The sequence below is a fragment of the Felis catus genome, chromosome D3 (genome assembly GCF_018350175.1).
Source record: "Felis catus isolate Fca126 chromosome D3, F.catus_Fca126_mat1.0, whole genome shotgun sequence".
Taxonomy (NCBI): Eukaryota; Metazoa; Chordata; class Mammalia; order Carnivora; family Felidae; genus Felis; species Felis catus.
In genome coordinates, this window is record NC_058379.1 from 20934993 (window position 1) to 20952657 (window position 17665).

Genomic DNA, 17665 nt, shown 5'->3' on the forward strand with positions numbered 1-17665 from the left:
AGTATTAGAGTTTTTAGAGTTTTAGGCTTCCCATTTTATAGGTGAGGAAACACACTTAAGTGTTAAGTAAATGGTCCAAGTCAGCACTGTCCAATAGAATTTCCTCTGTGTTAAAAATTTTCCACATATTCACTCTCAAATATGGTAGCCATGGGGCACATTGTTGAAGGGCAGCAAACATAAGTTAGAAATAGAATTTTTAACTTTAATTACTTTTAACTAACTTAAATATAAATATCCACATTCTGTTGCTGCTAGAAACTATACTGGACTGTAGAGGTCCAAGGACCAATATTTGAACAAAGAAAAATAGAAGTAGAGTCTAAATTTTAACCCAGACAGTCTGGTTTAAAAAAGGACATTATTAAACATTCATCTATGGTGCTGTTCTTACCTATTTTCTGTTACCCATCTTAAAATGTAAATTGTGAGAGTACCCAACCTTGTCATGTCTTTCTTCATCTTTCTATTCCATGCTTGAAAAACACTCCCTGAGAGAATAAATAAAAATAAATTTATTATATTTTCATCTGCTTTTCATAAAGATTAAAATTACAAATCACACACTTCATCTGTCCAAAAATTGTGCTCCACACTTGGGTTGGGAGGAGATTCCATGTGATTAGGTAACAGATTCTCTAACCTCAGGTGCTTAGAATGCTATTCATCCATCAGAACAGTTATATGAATTGTGTGTTACTGATCAATATAAGATGGGAAAGCAGAAACACAGCAGATGATACATCTAGCCTTACATCCAGATGAACAGCATAAACAGGATTCAAAGCTGATGCTTCCTCCTAATAGCTAACACGCTCTTTTATTTTATTTTTTCCCACAAAGAAATATATATTTTTTCTTTATAATTTGGCTCAGAGCAGTAACATACAAATATTTACACTAAAATAAATTAATGTGTGATTATTTACCTGTATGTAATAATTATGTTGGAATATATTAGCCTTTCCATGAATTTAGTAAAAATTAAGATTTGGTTTTAGATTTAGTACCTTCCTTCCAAATATTTGGTGTGAAACCTGGTAGCAATGCAACCATCTGGTGTACACAGCAGTAACAGATTTCGCCAAGGAACAACTGGTGTCCCTTCACAGAACACCATCTCGCCCCAGATGCTGACGCCAAGCAGACTAGCTTCCTTCCTAGGAATCACTGTTTAATTTTTCAACAATAACCAGGACCTGGAGATTATTTAAGGGCTGATAAAGTTCTTGGAATCAGCTAACCTGATTCACATTAACCCACCAGGAAGGAAGTAGTTCAAATGCAATATTAATTCTTTCACACTTTATTTTATATGCTAACACTGAAACAATAGAAAACTTTTGGTTTTCCTAAAATAAGAATCTGAAAAACATGCATATGCTTTTTTAGATCATCTGAAAGTACCCATAAAAACCTGTCACTAGACCAAATATTGTATTGGCAAAATGTCCACAGCAGAAAGGAATATTTGATTAAGTTTATCATTGAGGGACAGCATCAAAGACAAATTGAGTCATCTGCTAATCAGACAGTATTATTAAAGTTGTTGGTAGTCTGAAGTAAATTAGGATATATTTACCTTCTGCAATGTTTTTATTTGAAAGGTTGTGTGGCTTAACAGAAAAGCACAGATGGACCTGGGGACCAAATCCTATTTCTGAGACTCACTAGCCACACAGCTTTAGGTGCCATCACTTAAATGCACCAAGACTTAATTTGACGTTCTATAAAAAGAAAATTAAAACATCTACCTCCCAGGTTGTCAGAATTTAGAATAATGTATATGGAGCACCTAGTTCAGAACCTGGCACACAGTAGGCAGTTAACAAATAGTGGGTATTAGTATTTCTTTCAGGTTGAAATTGATAGCAAGAACCCTGACCTTGGTATCTTGACACCAATGAAAGCATGGAATCTTATTTTGCCAGAATCCAGATTCACAGATACAAGCTCTACAAACACTGCCTTAGGAAATTGTCCAGGCTTATTATACTCAACATTAGTATGAAAAGTTATTGAAGGGAGAGGTGTCTGTCAGTAGCAAAGATCCTTTGGGGATGGTTAATCTCCTTTCAGAGGCTGTAAATCCTAGTGGCTTCTCAGCTGTCCTTAAGAAGTTAAGGACAAGGTCACCAAAGCCATTGTAATTCAGATCCCTTAAAGTTGCTCAAGACTCTCCAAGAGTAATAACAAATAACATCTTTAAGCAAATAACATTTGGGGGTGACAGGTATATCCAATGTCTTGATTGTGATTTTTGAACTACACAACTCACAGGATCTGCTAGGTCTCCCAGGAAGGGACATGGACTGAGACTCAGAGCTTCTTTGTGGAATCAGGTTGTCTTTTAGATGAGCATTTCTTAAAAAGCAAATTCGGTATTTTGCAGGTGACTTCAGCAGTTAAATTTTTGCTTTTGGTCTCCTTTTCCAAAGTCACCTTTCCCAACCCATTTTGGTAGATGTTGCTCTTTCTGGGGTCATTTTAGCTCAAACCCTGTAAGTACCAGTCACAATTTTCTGTGCTGAAGCAGCTCTGATAGTAGACAAGGAAGCTTTAGGACTCTGTTCACCGGACGTACCACTTAGACCTGCAGGCCTTGTTTGAGATGGGACCTTGATACTGGAGTTTAGATTATTAATCCTTCCTCCTTTGACCCTAAACTCAGATTGCAGAAAGGGGTCCAGTCAGGAAACAGAAGGAAATCTCACCGTGAAAAGCTAAGTAAACTTTTTTAAAAACAGCTTTACTGAGGTATTTTTAGAAGTGTACAATTTGATAAGCTTTGACATATATATAACATGTTCTTTTAAACCTGTGGAGCTTAGACCACCTGGGTGGTTCAGTTGGTTAAGCATCCAGCTCTTGATTTTGGCTCAGGTCATGATCTCATGGTTGGTGAGATTGAGCCTTAGGTCAGGCTCTGCCCAGGGAGAGAAGAACCTGCTTAGGATTCTTCTCTATCTCTCTCTCTGCCCTCCTCCCAATCACATGTGGGTGCTCTCTTTCTCCCTCTCCCCACTCTCCAAAATAAATAAGCAAAACTGATGGGGCTACCTCTAGGGTTGTGGTCTAGTGAGGCTGAAGCCCAAACTCATGACTGTTGCCAAGTCCACAGGTGGATCCATGATTGGCAGGCCTGTTGCCAGGGGCACAGTCACATGTGCTCCCATAAGGTCACGGGACTGGTCCCTAGCTGAGCAGGACTACCTCTGGACCACAGTAGAGCAAGACTAGAGTGGGGGTCATGAGACTACTTCAGAAAGTCCAGCTTGATGAGCCTGTTACCAGGAGTGCCTATGTGTGTGGCTTCTGCCAAGTCCCTTGGGTCAGTCCATGGGTGGACAAAACTGCCTCAGACCACAAGAGTAGGGCTGATCCAGGTGCTGGGACTGCTTCAGGGACTGCAGTCAAGTCCAACCTCAGTAGGCCTGTTCCTAGGAGCACCTATAGTCAAGGTTTTTCCTTGGTGGAAGGGGCTGGTGACAAGACTACAGACAAGTGGAGCTGGAGCTAAGTCCCCACAGGGATGGGGCTGCTTCTGGTTTTTAGCTGGACCATAATCAGCAGTCCTACCACTGTTATGTGGATCTTCCGTCTCAAATTGGCCTTCCTTGGTCAGGGTCCACCAGGTTTTGCAGCCTCCCACCTGGATCCCACAGCTCCCCAAAGGCAGTTTTGTCTCTGAATGGCTGCCAAACATTTGTTCCTGTGGGGTGACATGGGATAGAGACCAACCATTCTCCCATGTTGCTGATGTCACTCTCTTTTTTTTTCCAAAATGTAGAATAGAAAATTCTGGAATACTGAGATAATGTCCACCAAGAAAATTTAAAGTAACTACCACATCTTTTCAAAAATCCATACCCAGTTTAAAAGAAGAAAGAAAGAAAGAAAGAAAGAAAGAAAGAAAGAAAGGCAAATGAAACCACACAAAACCTACACTCCCAGTAAAACAATAAGACAAAAAATGTCCAAACTTCAAATAACATGTGAGTGAAAATAAATAAACAAGCACACAAATTACCAAATCCCAGCAGGCTCTCTCTCTTGCTTCCATCAACAGCCAAAGTTTAAGCAGAAAACAAGGTCAGTCAAGACAGCTTTGTGAATGACAGAAAAGGAAAGCTAGCAGTGGGTCTGATATGAATCTAAAACCACTGGTAGAAATAGAAAACCCTACAAGTATGAAGATACCAAGAAAGACTGCAGGGAGGCCAAAGCCCTGGTTCTGGTAAAGGGACATTTAAAAAAGGACTTCTAAGAATGATAATGTTTTGGGGAAAAAGATAATTAAAAAGAAAGCTGAGGAGTTCCGTGGGAACCATCCTGTGAAGGAAAAAACAAGCAAGGGGGAGAACTTTAAAGTTCTGCCTTGTATAAGAAAATTAAAAAGATAAGCAAGAGACAATCCATTTCTTTATCACCATGAAAGCAACAGATAATGTTGGCAGAGAATTTTAAAAAGTCAACCTAATTAGCACATCAAAATCTTTTTCTAATGACAAAAGAGGAAAACCACTTACCAACTTATTCAATGAAAATGGATAATGCCAAATTGACAAATATGTAGAAATTATTGAAAAATGAAAACCAAATTGCTAAAAGAAAACCTCTACTTAAAAAAAACTGAAAGAAATACATACTTTCCTTGGAAAATACAAAGTTGGTCCCATTAAAGATAGAACATTTAAACAGAGCAATTTCCTTAGGAAAAAAATAGAGAATGTTATCATGACAATGCTCCACAGAAAGGCATTAGGCCCAGATAGTTTAACAAGAAACTTCTAACAAATCTTCAAAGAACGGAAGATGATTCCAATTTGCTTCATAATTTTTTCCAAAGTTTGAGAAAGAAAATTTCCCTGTTCTCATAGAAAGCAGTTATAACTCTGACAGTTAAACCTGACAAAGAAATACACAAAAATGACTATTACAGACCAAATAATTGAATATTGATTTAACAAAATTTCTAAATAGAATATTAACAAACAATTCAATACTAGATTAATAAATTAATATACTATTACCAAGTGGGATTTATTTCAGAAACAAAATTTGGATCAATATTAAGAAATCTTTTGGGGAGCCTGGGTGGCTCAGTCGGTTAAGCATCGGACTTCGGCTCAGGTCATGACCTTGCAGTCTGTGAGTTGGAGCCTCGTGTAAGGCTCTGTGTTGACAGCTCAGAGTTTGGAGCCTGCTTCAGATTCGGTGTCTCCCTCTCTCTCTCAGCCCATCCCCCGCTCATGCTCTGCTCTCTCTCTCTCTCAAAAATAAAAAAACATTAAATAAATAAATAAACAGAAAAATTAAAACATAAACTAAAATAAAAACAAAAAAAGAAAACTCTTAATATAATATGCCATGTTAATAAGTCAAAAGATAAGATCATATTGTCTCAATAGATTCTGAGTCTTTCACCAAATTTAATAACTATTCCTAACTTAAAAAAAAAGGTAAGAAAATAAAAACAGACAGATACATTTATAATATGAAATACATTCTCTCACAAACACATATAATTTAGTCCCAAAGTTAGCATCTTACTTAATAGAGGCATCTCCACAAAAATCAGGAAAAAAGAGGGTTGCTCATTACCTCCATTATTATTCAACATTGTTCTATAACTATCAGACAATGCAATTTTTAAAAGTGCAATCAATTGTTAGGTCTAAGCCTTGACAGAACCACATGAGTAGACATTGCTAAAGACCTAAAAGCCTTAGATCTTCCCGTGCTGGTGGCAGAAATGACAGCAGAAACATCCCCAGTGAGCTAGTGTTAGTCACAGATTGTGATAGGGGAGTAAATGGGTAGGCAAAAGAGGCTGAGAGGATGCCTTGGCCCCTTCTGTAGGGCCAAGAACACAGTACAATCTCTGAAGAGGCTATAATTCCAGGTCTGCCCCTCAGGCTACAGTCAGGGAACAACAATCATCACATTTATAGTGCTTCAAGTTGACAGCTATTGATGCAAGATTGCATTAAAATTACCCACACTTTTAAGGCTTCCACTGAAGAAGTTGGAGACCTTCCGTCCAAGTGACCAATACACTGAGACAGAGGGTTGTGAGTCTAGTATCACAGCACACCTGATTCTTGGAGGCCAGAGGAAAAAAAGCAGATCCTGTGTGACCTTAAAGAACCCTTCACCTAAACCTCTGGCAAATTCTCCATTTACAAAAGACTGAGGAGAAAAAGCTCCAAGGCATGCTGGAGATGCCTCAGAGCTCTGTCTTCTGAAACTCCACTGTGGGGATAATGCCAACAAACTGTCATAGCCCCTAGCCAGACTCTCACAAGAGCAGACTTACTCTATCCCCATATATTCTGGGTCTTTATTGTCTATCAGCCCTTTCTAGACAGATTTGAGTGAAGACTTTGCAAAAGAAAAGGATACGACCCAAATCTGAGCCAGAAGGAAAGCCAGACCCAGAAGCTCATGGGATGATGAGGGATTGGCATCACAGGTGGAGGAAAGTCACACATCAGTGAGGACACAGTTTGCCCAAATTCCCTAGAGCCGGCTGAGCGGTTTACCAGCTATCTGGCATATTTTAGGACGTCACACAGCACCCCCAACTGGCCACAGTGCCCACATTCTCCAGTCACTGTGGTAACACTGTGGTAAGCACAAGGGACAGTGTCTTTGCACTGTATTTCTTCCTGGTGTCACTACCCAAGACAACAGAATGAGAAGAGACCTCAGTATGTCCACCATTGGAATAGTGATACTCTAACACCTAGATTTTTACCTTGATGGAAAACTATCATTTTTTTTTCAAACTGTCAGTCTCTGCCAACTGTATCCCTATAGCTCCAATTCTGCCTGCTCTTTCCAGACACACTGCATATGGTATGTGAAAAGACAGTTTAATTAAGGGTGCAACAGAAACACAAATATGGGGACATTTCTCTGTGTGCATATTGATAGGTACAGAAAGTTGAGTCAAAAATCTCAAAAAGAGGGGAGGCTGGTTGTTGGTGATCCTGTAGAAAGGCCACTTGAGGTTGCAGAGTTGAACAATCTGAGCATGTGAATCCAGCACCTCCAAGTGGAATAGAAAAGAAAAATCTGGAAAAAAAATATTCCGTTAGTTTAAATCTTGTATTCCTTTTTATCAATTTTAAATGCATGTGAATGTACATATCTTTAAATTGCCATAAATATATTCACAATGATATTTCCTATATATATGTGCCAATTGTGTAGGTCCAGTCATTTTAACTCATTATTTTTTAAAGTACTTTGTGGTGGTAAGATCTTGCTTTTTAAGTTTATTTATTTATTTTTGAGAGAGAGAGCACCAGCTGTGGGGGAGGAGAAAGAAAGAGGGAGACACAGGATCCAAAGCAGGCTCCAGGCTCCAGGCTCCAAGCTATTAGCACAGAGCCTGATGCAGGGCTCAAACTCACAAACGAGGAGATCATGACCTGAGCTGAAGTCAGACACTCAGCTGACTAAGCCACCCAGGTGTCCCTCATGTTATTTTTAATACTTTTGAATAGTACACTCTGCTGTCACTTGGAACTCAGCCTTATCTTTTCATGGGTCCAAGCTCTGTGAGCTTCCCAATGCACTGGGTGAGGTCAAGAGAGCTCAGGTTTTGTGTCTCACTTCCCCACTGGCCTGAATCACTGTGTAAGTGCTGAGGCTGCTGTCCCCATGCTGAGCAGTAATAATCAGCCTCATCATTAGGCAGGAGCCCAGACATGGTCAGGGAAGCCATGCTGCCTGAACTGGAGCAAGAGAATCAGCTTGATATATGATACAATTATGATATGATATGATGATATGATATGATATGATATGATATGATATGATAATAATATTATCATGATGCATTTGGGGAATCAAAGAAAGAAAATTCTGAACCACAGAACCAAGCTGCTTATTTTAGAACTGAAGACTTAGGAAAAACCTAGTAAGGCTACCAAACTTCTGCTGGAATTATTCATGCTTCTGCTGAATAATTCATAGATATCTCCTATGACTCTATCGATGCCCTTCCTCAGGGTAATGACAGCTGTGAAGTCACCAACAGTAAGAAGTCTCCACCTTTAACATTGGGGTTCATCCAGCTGGCAAGCGCTAAGAGCAGACTATCCATGATTAATCCCATAGCACCCCCAGCTAGTCCAAGACAAACCCCCTCTCCTCCAAGACCTGATAGTCCTGGAGCTTTCCTTGTTATAACTGGTTTCCTAGAGTTTGCAATGCACAGTTTTTACATGACTCCAGTGTGCCAGGCACTATCCTAGGCCTTAATATTAGAACAACTAACATAGTCCCTTACTGTGTGACTCTTTATATTTGGGTCTCCCAGAGGAGTTGGAACGTGTTCTAGTTCTAAAGGGCTAGCAGAAAGGACATTGTAAGAAATGGAAATAGAAGGCCTACAACCCCTGCAGCATTCAAGATCCGGGACATCCAGGAGGTGTCAGGAATCTGCCTGTGGGTGTCAACTGGAGATAGTGGTGAGGTGGAGAAGGGCTAAGCAGATAAAGAAACAAGATAGACTTGTGGTGAGGGAAGCCAGAAAAGTGCTTTATATGCCATCTTTGGGACTTAGGGTTTCAATTACTTGAAAGGACACTGAAAAGTTTAAACATTGCAGTGACATTTTCAGGTTTCCATATATGAAACTTTTAAAAACATAGCATAAAATAGAGAAACACAGCAAGAAGAGAGTATGGCTGTTTGATAGCGTCCCTGGCATGGAAATCAAGAAGAGATGAGTTTGGAATGTGATTAGGAGTAGAATCTACCCAGCTGGTGACTACATGGATCTGGTGGGTGAGAAAAAGCTAATTAAGTTTGAAGTTAACTAAGGTGGTGGGTTTGAGTGACGGTGCCAATGACTCTAAACCAGAGGTGATTTTGTCCCCCAGGGGACTTTTGACAATGATCATAGACATTTTTGGCTGTCATGCTTGGGGGTAGGAGGAGGGGTTGCTAATGGCATCCAGTGGATAGTAGCTGGGAATGCTGTTAACATCCCACAATGCACAAGGCAGCCTCCCACAACAAAAAAATTATCCAGCCCAAAATATCAATAGTGGTGAGGTTGTGAGATCATGACTGATATGGGAAACATTTGGGAAACAGTAAAATTGAGAAAGTCAGTGATGAGTCTGGTTTTGTACTTGTTGATTTATGGAACCTGGTAGCATTCAGTGGAAATATGGGAGTAAAACTCAGGGAAGGATCAGGGCTGCAGGGACTCTATTTTCTCCTCCTATGGGAAAGGTGTGAAAATAGCCCACTTTCCAGGGTTCTTAGCATTCATTAATTCAGTAAGCAATTGTTTAAGGAAAGTCTAGTATATACCAGTGATAGGACAGGTGACAGACAGAAGGCCACTGTAGCTGTAGCAGGGAGATGAGGACACAGGAGGTGGATGGAACCATCCCCAAATGCTAACCCAGACTCACACATATACAAAAATAGTTTTCAAACCAACTCTTCCATGTAGATCTCCCAAGGAAAGCAGAAGAATTTGCTTTTCTTTTGGATGGCCCAAAGATTACTTTATTAATTTTTCAGTCTGGTCAACAGGAACTATAGACCCAAAGGTCTCTGAGGTCTCTTCATATCAGATTCTCTCCTCCTCCTTCTTCCCTCTGGCCTTGGGCCTGAGATGAGAGTATATAAGTATGTGAATGCACAGTGGTGGGAATGAGGGAGGCTGAAGCCACATAGTCTGGAGTAGCAAAGGCTTCAAAAGGCAGGGAAGCTACACCTTCAGACTCCACTCTTCCCCCAGGATAAAGTGGGGGCCCAAATGATCAAAACTCCAGGCCTTTAGGTGGAAGGCGATGTGTACCCAACAGAAACTTCTTACTCAGACAGAAAAAAAATGATCTAAAGGAAACCATTGCTTTCTTTCAACAAAGTTAATTTAATGGGTTAACTTGATGGGTAAATGGAAGTTATGAATATGCATCAATTTATGAGAGCTTACCACATCCTTTATTTCTTGTGTATTCTCATACCTCACATGAAGGTTTCAGACCCTGGGCTCTTAGGGTCTCTAAAAAGTGACATATTCTTGCCTTATTCTGAAGCCAAGCTTAATTTTTTTTCTAGTGAAACAGAATTGGGCAGGAGCTTCTTCTGTGTTAAAATAAGGGTTAGATAATTTAGCTCTACTCTTATTCTCCTGAATCAGGATCTATTAGATTTTCCACTTGGCTCTTATTGAGGCTTACATTTCATCAGTCTTACACCTTATCCTGCATTTAAATGGTCAGAAATGGACCTAGGGAGGAGTTAAGATGGGGAATAGTAAGAGGACCCTGGGTTTTTCTTGTCCCTCAAACACAGCTAGATCAACATCAAAACATTTTGAACACCTAGGAAATTGATCTGAAGATTAACAGAAAAATCTGCATAATTTGAGAGAGAGAATGTGGCAGGTATGGGGTGCAGAGAGGTGAAATGGAAGAGAGGATCCCTGGTGCCACGGAGTTGGGGGAGCCCTTTTCACAGAAAGGAGAAAGAGGGAGGAGGAGATTGAGCAGGTCATCCGGTCCATGCAAGAAAAAGACTCCCCCTGAAAGTAGTTAGAAAGAGTGAAAACAAGTGCAGGGACACGCAAGAAAACTTTTCCCCAAACCACTGGCAGAGAGAAAGGAAAAGATTTCAATACTTCCAGTTTTTTGGCAAACTGAAGTTTTGGAGTGCAGAGTCTGAAGTTTTGGAGGTCAGCACCTGGCAGTGCTACAGTGACAGAATGGGGAGCATGGTCTGAAGATCCCCCTAGGTCACCCAGGGAGAAGTGGTTCCTCTGCTTAGAGTGCATTTGGTAGGGATGATATGGTCTCCCCACAGGCAAAAGAATAGTGAGCACCATACAGCTGCCCCATTTATCCATATAGGAACAAAAATGCAGCTCAGGACAGCAAACCCTGGAACCAGCTGTCTGTTTTGATTTGCCAAAGTGTGGGGTTTTGAAACACAGCCACACCTGAGATAAAACTCTGGAGGGAGGCACCACCTGGCAGGTGGACAGCTCAGACACTGATAAAGGGAAGGTGGGGAGCTGATGGAAGCCAGGGACACAGGAAGGGTGATGGATCACAGGTCTGTATGAACTTCCCACTCTAGAGACTAGAGAGTGGGACAAAGCCATTATCACCCCTAACCCAACAGCACTGGTCCACCCCAGTGAGTTAAGCAGTGCTACCAAATGGAAGAGGAGATGTTACACCAAGCCACACCTCGCTGAGCCCTCTAGGTACCTCTCCATTAAGGCAAGTCCCCCTGAGAATCAGAGCAGCAGACTCCTTCCCCAGAACCAGCACAAACCCCTTCCATGCACTAAGCTTACTGATCATCGAGTGCTGCAAAGTTTCAGCTCTAGGAGAAACTGGATCTAGGTTTATTTGGGATTGTTTGTTTGTTTGTCTCGGGTTTTTTGTTTGTTTTGTTTTGTTTTATTTTTTCTTCTGTTTTTTTTTTCTGTTGTGTTTTGTGGTTTTTCTTCTTCGATACAGAAAAAGCAAATTTTTTTATTTAATTTAATGTTACTTTTATTTATTTTATTTCTTTTGCTCTTTTCTCTTTTTCCTATCAAGCTTCTCTTAACAAACAGACCAAAACACATCTAATATCTAGTTTCCTTTATGTGTTTTTTTAAATTTTTATTTCATTTTATTACTTTTTTCTCTCTTCTTCCAAAATAACAAGATGAAGAAATTCACCTCAAAAGAAAGAAAAGGAAGAAATGATGGCCAGGGTTTTAATCAAGACAGTTAAAGGTAAGATGTCTGAACTAGAATTTAAAACAATCATAAGAATTCTAGCTGGGCTTGGAAAAAGCATAGAACACAGTACAGAATCCCTTACTGCAGAGATGAAAACTAAAATCCAGTCAGGCTGAAATTCTATAACCAAGATGCAAATGGGAATGGATGCCATGACAGTGAGGATGGGCAAAGGAGAGGAGTGAATTAGTGATGTAAGAGATAAAATTATGGAAAATAATGAAGCTGAAAAGAAGGAGGAAAAAAAGGTAATGGATCCCAAAGATAGACTTAGGGAACTCAGTGACTTATTAAAATGAAAAAAACATTCATATCATAGGTGTCCCAGAAGATGAAGAGAGAGAAAAGGGGGCAGAAGGTTTGTGTGAGAAAATTATAGCTGAAAACATCCCTAATCTATGGAAGGGCACAGACATCAAAATCCAAGAAGCATAGAGAACTCCCATTAAATTCAACAAAAGGCAGCCATCACCAAGACATATCATAGTCAAATTCACAAAATACAAAGATTAGGAAAGGATCCTGAAAGTAGCAAGGGAAAAGAGTCTTTAACCTACAAGGGAAGACATCAGTTTCACAGCAGATTTGTCCACAGAAACTTGGCAGGCCAGAAGAGAGTAGCAGGATATACTCAATATGCTGAATGGGAAAAGTATGCAGCTCAGAATTCTTTATCCAGCAGGCTGTCATTCAGAATAGAGGAGAGATAAAGAGTTTCCCAGACAAACAAAAAACTAAGAGTTTATGATCACTAAATCAGCCTTGTAAGAAATATTAAAGGGGAACCCTTTGACTGGGAGGGGAAAAAAAGACCAAAAGGAACAGAGAACATCACCAGAAACACCAAATTTATAGGTAATGCTATGGCACTAATCACCCTGAATGTAAATGGACTAAATGCTTGAATCAAAAGGCATAGGGTATCAGAATGGATTGAAAAAACAAGACCATATATATGCTGCCTGCAAGAGACTCATTTTAGACATAAGCACATTGGCAGGTTGAAAGGGAGGAGATGGAGAACCACCTATCATGCTAATGGACAGCAAAAGAAAGCCAGAGGAACCATACTTGTATCAGACAAACTAGATTGTAAACCCAAGACTATAACAAGACAAAGAAGGGCATTATATCATAATTAAGGGGTCTATGGATCAAGAAGATAAAAACTATTTTTTTTTAAAGAATAAACAAAATTTATAAACCTTAATTGTAAATATTTATGCCCCATCTTGGGCCACCCAAATATATAAATCAATTAATAACAAACATAAATAAACCCATGACAGTAATACAATAATAGTAGTGGACTTTTTTTAACGTTTATTTATTTTGAGAGACAGAGCATGCACGGAGGAGGGGCAGAGAGACAAGGAGACCCAGAATCCAAAGCAGGCTCCAGACTCTTAGCTGTCAGCACAGGGCCCAACAGGGGGCTCAAACCCATGAACCATGAGATCATGACCTTAGCCGAAGTTGGACGCTTAATCGACTGAGCTGCCCAAGTACCCCAATATTAGGGGACTTTAACACCCCACTAACAGCAATGGACAGATCATCTAAGCAGAAAATCAACAAGGAAACAATGGCTTTGAATGACACACTGGACCAGATGGACTTAACAGATATATTCAAAACATTAATCTTAAAGCAGCAGAATACACATTATTCTCAAGTGCATATGGAACATTCTCCAGAATAGATCACATGCTGGCTCACAAATCAGCCCTCAACAGATACAAAAATATTGAAATCATACCATGCATAATTTCAGAATACAACACTATGAAACTTGAAGTCAACCACAAGAAAAAAATTGGAAAGCCCTCAAATACATGGAAGTTAAAGAACATCATACTAAAGAATAAATGGGTTAAACAAAAAATTAAAGAAGAAATAAAAAATACAGAGAAGCCTATGAAAATAAAAATATGACAGTCCAAACCCTTTGGAATACAGCAAAGGCAGTCCAAAGAGGAAAGTACATTGCAATTTAGGCCCATCTCAAGAAGCAAGAAAGGTCCGCAAAACACAACTTAACCTTAAACCTAAAGGAGTTAGAAAAGGAACAGCAAATAAACCCAAAAGCCAGCAGAAGAAGAGAAATAATAAAGATTAGAGCAGAAATAAACAATAGATGGAGAAACAACAAAAACAAACAAACAAAAACCAGTAGAACAGATCAACGAAACTAGGAGCTGGTTTTTTGAAAGAATAAACAAAATTTATAAACTCCAAGCCAGACTTATCAAAAAGAGAAAATAACCCAAATAGATAAAATCATGAGTGAATGAAAGAGGAGAGATCACAACCAACGCCACAGTATAAAAACATTTGTAAGAGAATACTATGAAAATAACTTGCAAACAAACTGGGCAATCTGGAAGAACTGGACAAATTCCTAGAAACTCACACACTACCAAAACTGAAACTGGCAGAAATAGAAAATTTGAACAGATCCATAATCAGCAAAGAAATTAGAACACTGAGCAAGAATCTCCCAACAGTTAAGAGTCCTGGGCCAGATGGCTTCCCAGGGGATTTCTACCAGACATTTAAAAAGTTAATACCTATTCTTCTCAACGGTTCCAAAAAAAAATACAAATAGAAGGAAACTTTCAAACTCATTCTACACAGCCAGCATCACCTTGATTCCAAAACCAGACAAAGACCCCATAAAAAAGGAGAATTACAAGGCAATATCCCTAATGGACATGGTTGCAAAAATTCTCAACAAAATACTAGAAAATGGAATTCAACAGTACTTTAAAAGAGTTATTCACCATGATCAAGTGGGATTTACTCCTGGGCTTCAGGGGTGGTTCAATATTTGCAAATAAATCAATGTGATACACCACATTAATAAAAGAAAGGATAAGAACCATATGATCCTCTCAATAGATGCAGAAAAAGCATTTGACAAAATACAGCAACCACTCTTGATAAAAACCCTCAAGAAAGTAGGGATAGAAAGACCTCCCTAAGTTCAGGAGCATGACAGGGATATCCACTCTCACCACTGTTGTTCAACATAGTACTGGAAGTCCTAGCCTCAGCAATCAGACAACAAAAAGAAATAAAAGGCATCCAAATTGGTAAGGAAGAAGTCAAATTTTCACTCTTCCCAGACAAACAATACTCTATGTGGAAAACTCAAATGACTCCACCAAAAAACTGCCAGAGCTGATACATAAATTCCACAAAGTCTCAGGATATAAAATCAACATATAGAAATCAGTTGCATTTCTATACATCAATAATGAAGCAGCAGAAAGAGATATCAAGGAATTAATCCCATTTATAATTGTACCAAAAACCATAAGATACTTAGGAGTAAACTTAACAAAAGCGGTAAAAGATCTGTATACTGAAAACTATAGAAAGCTTATAAAGAAATTGAAGAAGTCACAAAATATGGAAAAAACAATCCATGCTCATGGATCTGAAGAAGAAATATTATTAAAATGTCTAGGGGCACCTGGGTGGCTCAGTCGGTTGAGCGTCCAACTTCGGCTCAGGTCATGATCTCACAGCTCGTGAGTTCAAGCCCCGTGTCAGGCTCTGTGCTGACAGCTTGGAGCCTGGAACCTGCTTTGGATTATGTGTGTGTGTGTGTGTCTCTCTCTGCCCTTAACCCACTCACATTCTGTCTCTGTCTCTCTCAAAAATAAATAAGAATTAAACAAATTTTTTAATAAAATAAAAAAATAAAATAAAATAAAATAAAATGTCATATTACCCAAAGGAATCTACGTATTCAATACAATACATATGAAAATAATACCAGCATTCTTCACAGAACTAGAACAATTCTAAAATTTGATGAAACCAGAAAAGACTCCAAATAACCAAAGTAATGTTAAAAAAGAAAACCAAAGCTGGAGGCATCACAGTTCCAGACTTCAAGCTCTATTACAAAGCTGTAGTCATGAAGACAGTATGATACTGGCACAAAAATGGCACATAGATCAATGGAACAGAACATAAAACCCAGAAATGGACCCACAAATGTATGGCCAACTAATATTCAGCAAAGCAGGAAAGAATATCCAATGGAAAAAAATACAGTCTCTTCAGCAAATGATGCTGGGAAAACTGGACAGTGACATGCAGAAGAATGATACTGGACCACATTCTTATACCATACAAAAAATAAATTCAAAATGGATTAAAAACTTAAATGTAAGACAAAAAATCATCAAAATCCTATAGGAGAAAACAGGCAGCAACCTTTTAGACCTCAGCCACAGCAATTTCTTACTAGACATGTCATTGGAGGCAAGAGAAACAAAAGCAAAAATGAACTATTGGGATCTCATCAAGATAAAAACCTCTTCAGGGTGAAGAAAACAATAAACAAAACTAAAAGGCAGCCAATGGAATGGGAGAAGATATTTGCAAATGACATATCAGATAAAGGGTTGGTATCCACAATCTATAGAGAACTGAGAAAACTCAACACCCAAAAACAAAAAATCCAGTGAAGAAATGGGCAGAAGACATGAATAGACACTTTTCCAAAGAAGACACCCAGAGGGCTAGCAGACACATGAAAAGATGCTCAACATCACTCATTATCAGAGAATACTAATCAAAAGCACAATGAGATATCACTTCACACCTGTTAGAATGGCTAAAATTAACAACTCAGGAAACAACAGATGTTGGCAAGGATGTGGAGAAAGAGGAACATTTTTGCACTGTTAGTGGGAATGCAAACTGTTGTAGCCACTCTGAAGAACAGTATGAAGGTTCCTCAAAAAATTTTAAATAGAACTACCCTATGACTCAGCAATTGCACTACTAAGTATTTCTCCAAAGAATACAAAAATGTTGATTCGAAGGGGCACATGCAACCCAATGTTTATAGCAGCACTATCAACAATAGCCAAATTATGGAAAGAGCCCAAATGTCCATTGACTAATGAATAGGTAAAGAAGATGTGGTATATATACACAATGGAATATTGCTCAGCGATCAAAAAGAATGAAATCTTACCATTTGCAACAACATGGATGCAACTAGAGTGTATTAGGCTGAGTGAAATAAGTCAGTCAGAGAAAAACAAATATAGTATGATTTCATTTATATGTGGAATTTAAGAAACAAAACAGATGAATATAGGGGAAGTGAAGGAAAATTAAGGTAAAAACAGAGAGAGGCAGACCATAAGAGATTCTTAAATACAGAGAACAAACTGAGGGTTCATGGAGAGGAGGTGGGTGGGAGGAGGGGCTAAATGGGTGACGTCATTAAGTAGGGCACTTGGGATGAGCACTTGGTGTTATATGTAAGTGATGAATCACTATGTTCTACTCCTGAAACCAATACTACACTGTATGTTTACTAGAATTTAATTTTTTTTAATTTATTTTTGACAGAGTATGAGCATGAGCGGGGGGAGGGACAGAGAGAGAGAGAGGGAGACACAGAGTCAGAAGCAGGCTCCAGGCTCCAAGCTCCAAGCTGTCAGCACAGAGCCTGATGCGGGGCTCAAACTCACAAACTGTGAGATCATGACCTGGGCCGAAGTCAGATGCTTAACTGACTGAGCCACCCAGATGCCCCTAAAAGAAAGAGGAAACAAACCATGAAAGATTCTTAAAAATAGAGAACTGGGGAACCTGGGTAGCTCAGTCTGTTAAGGCTCTGACTCTTGATTTCAGCTCAGGTCATGATTTCATGGTTTGGTTCGTGGATTTGAGCCCCACACGGGGCTCCACGCTGGTGGTGCAGAGCCTGCTTGGGATTCTGTCTCTCCCTCTCTCCCTGTCTCTCTCAAAATAAATAAATAAACTTTAAAAGGGAGACCTTGGAGGTCTCACACTTTGTGTTTCAAAACTTACTACAAACCCACCTACAGTAATCAAAACAATGTGGTACTGGCTTA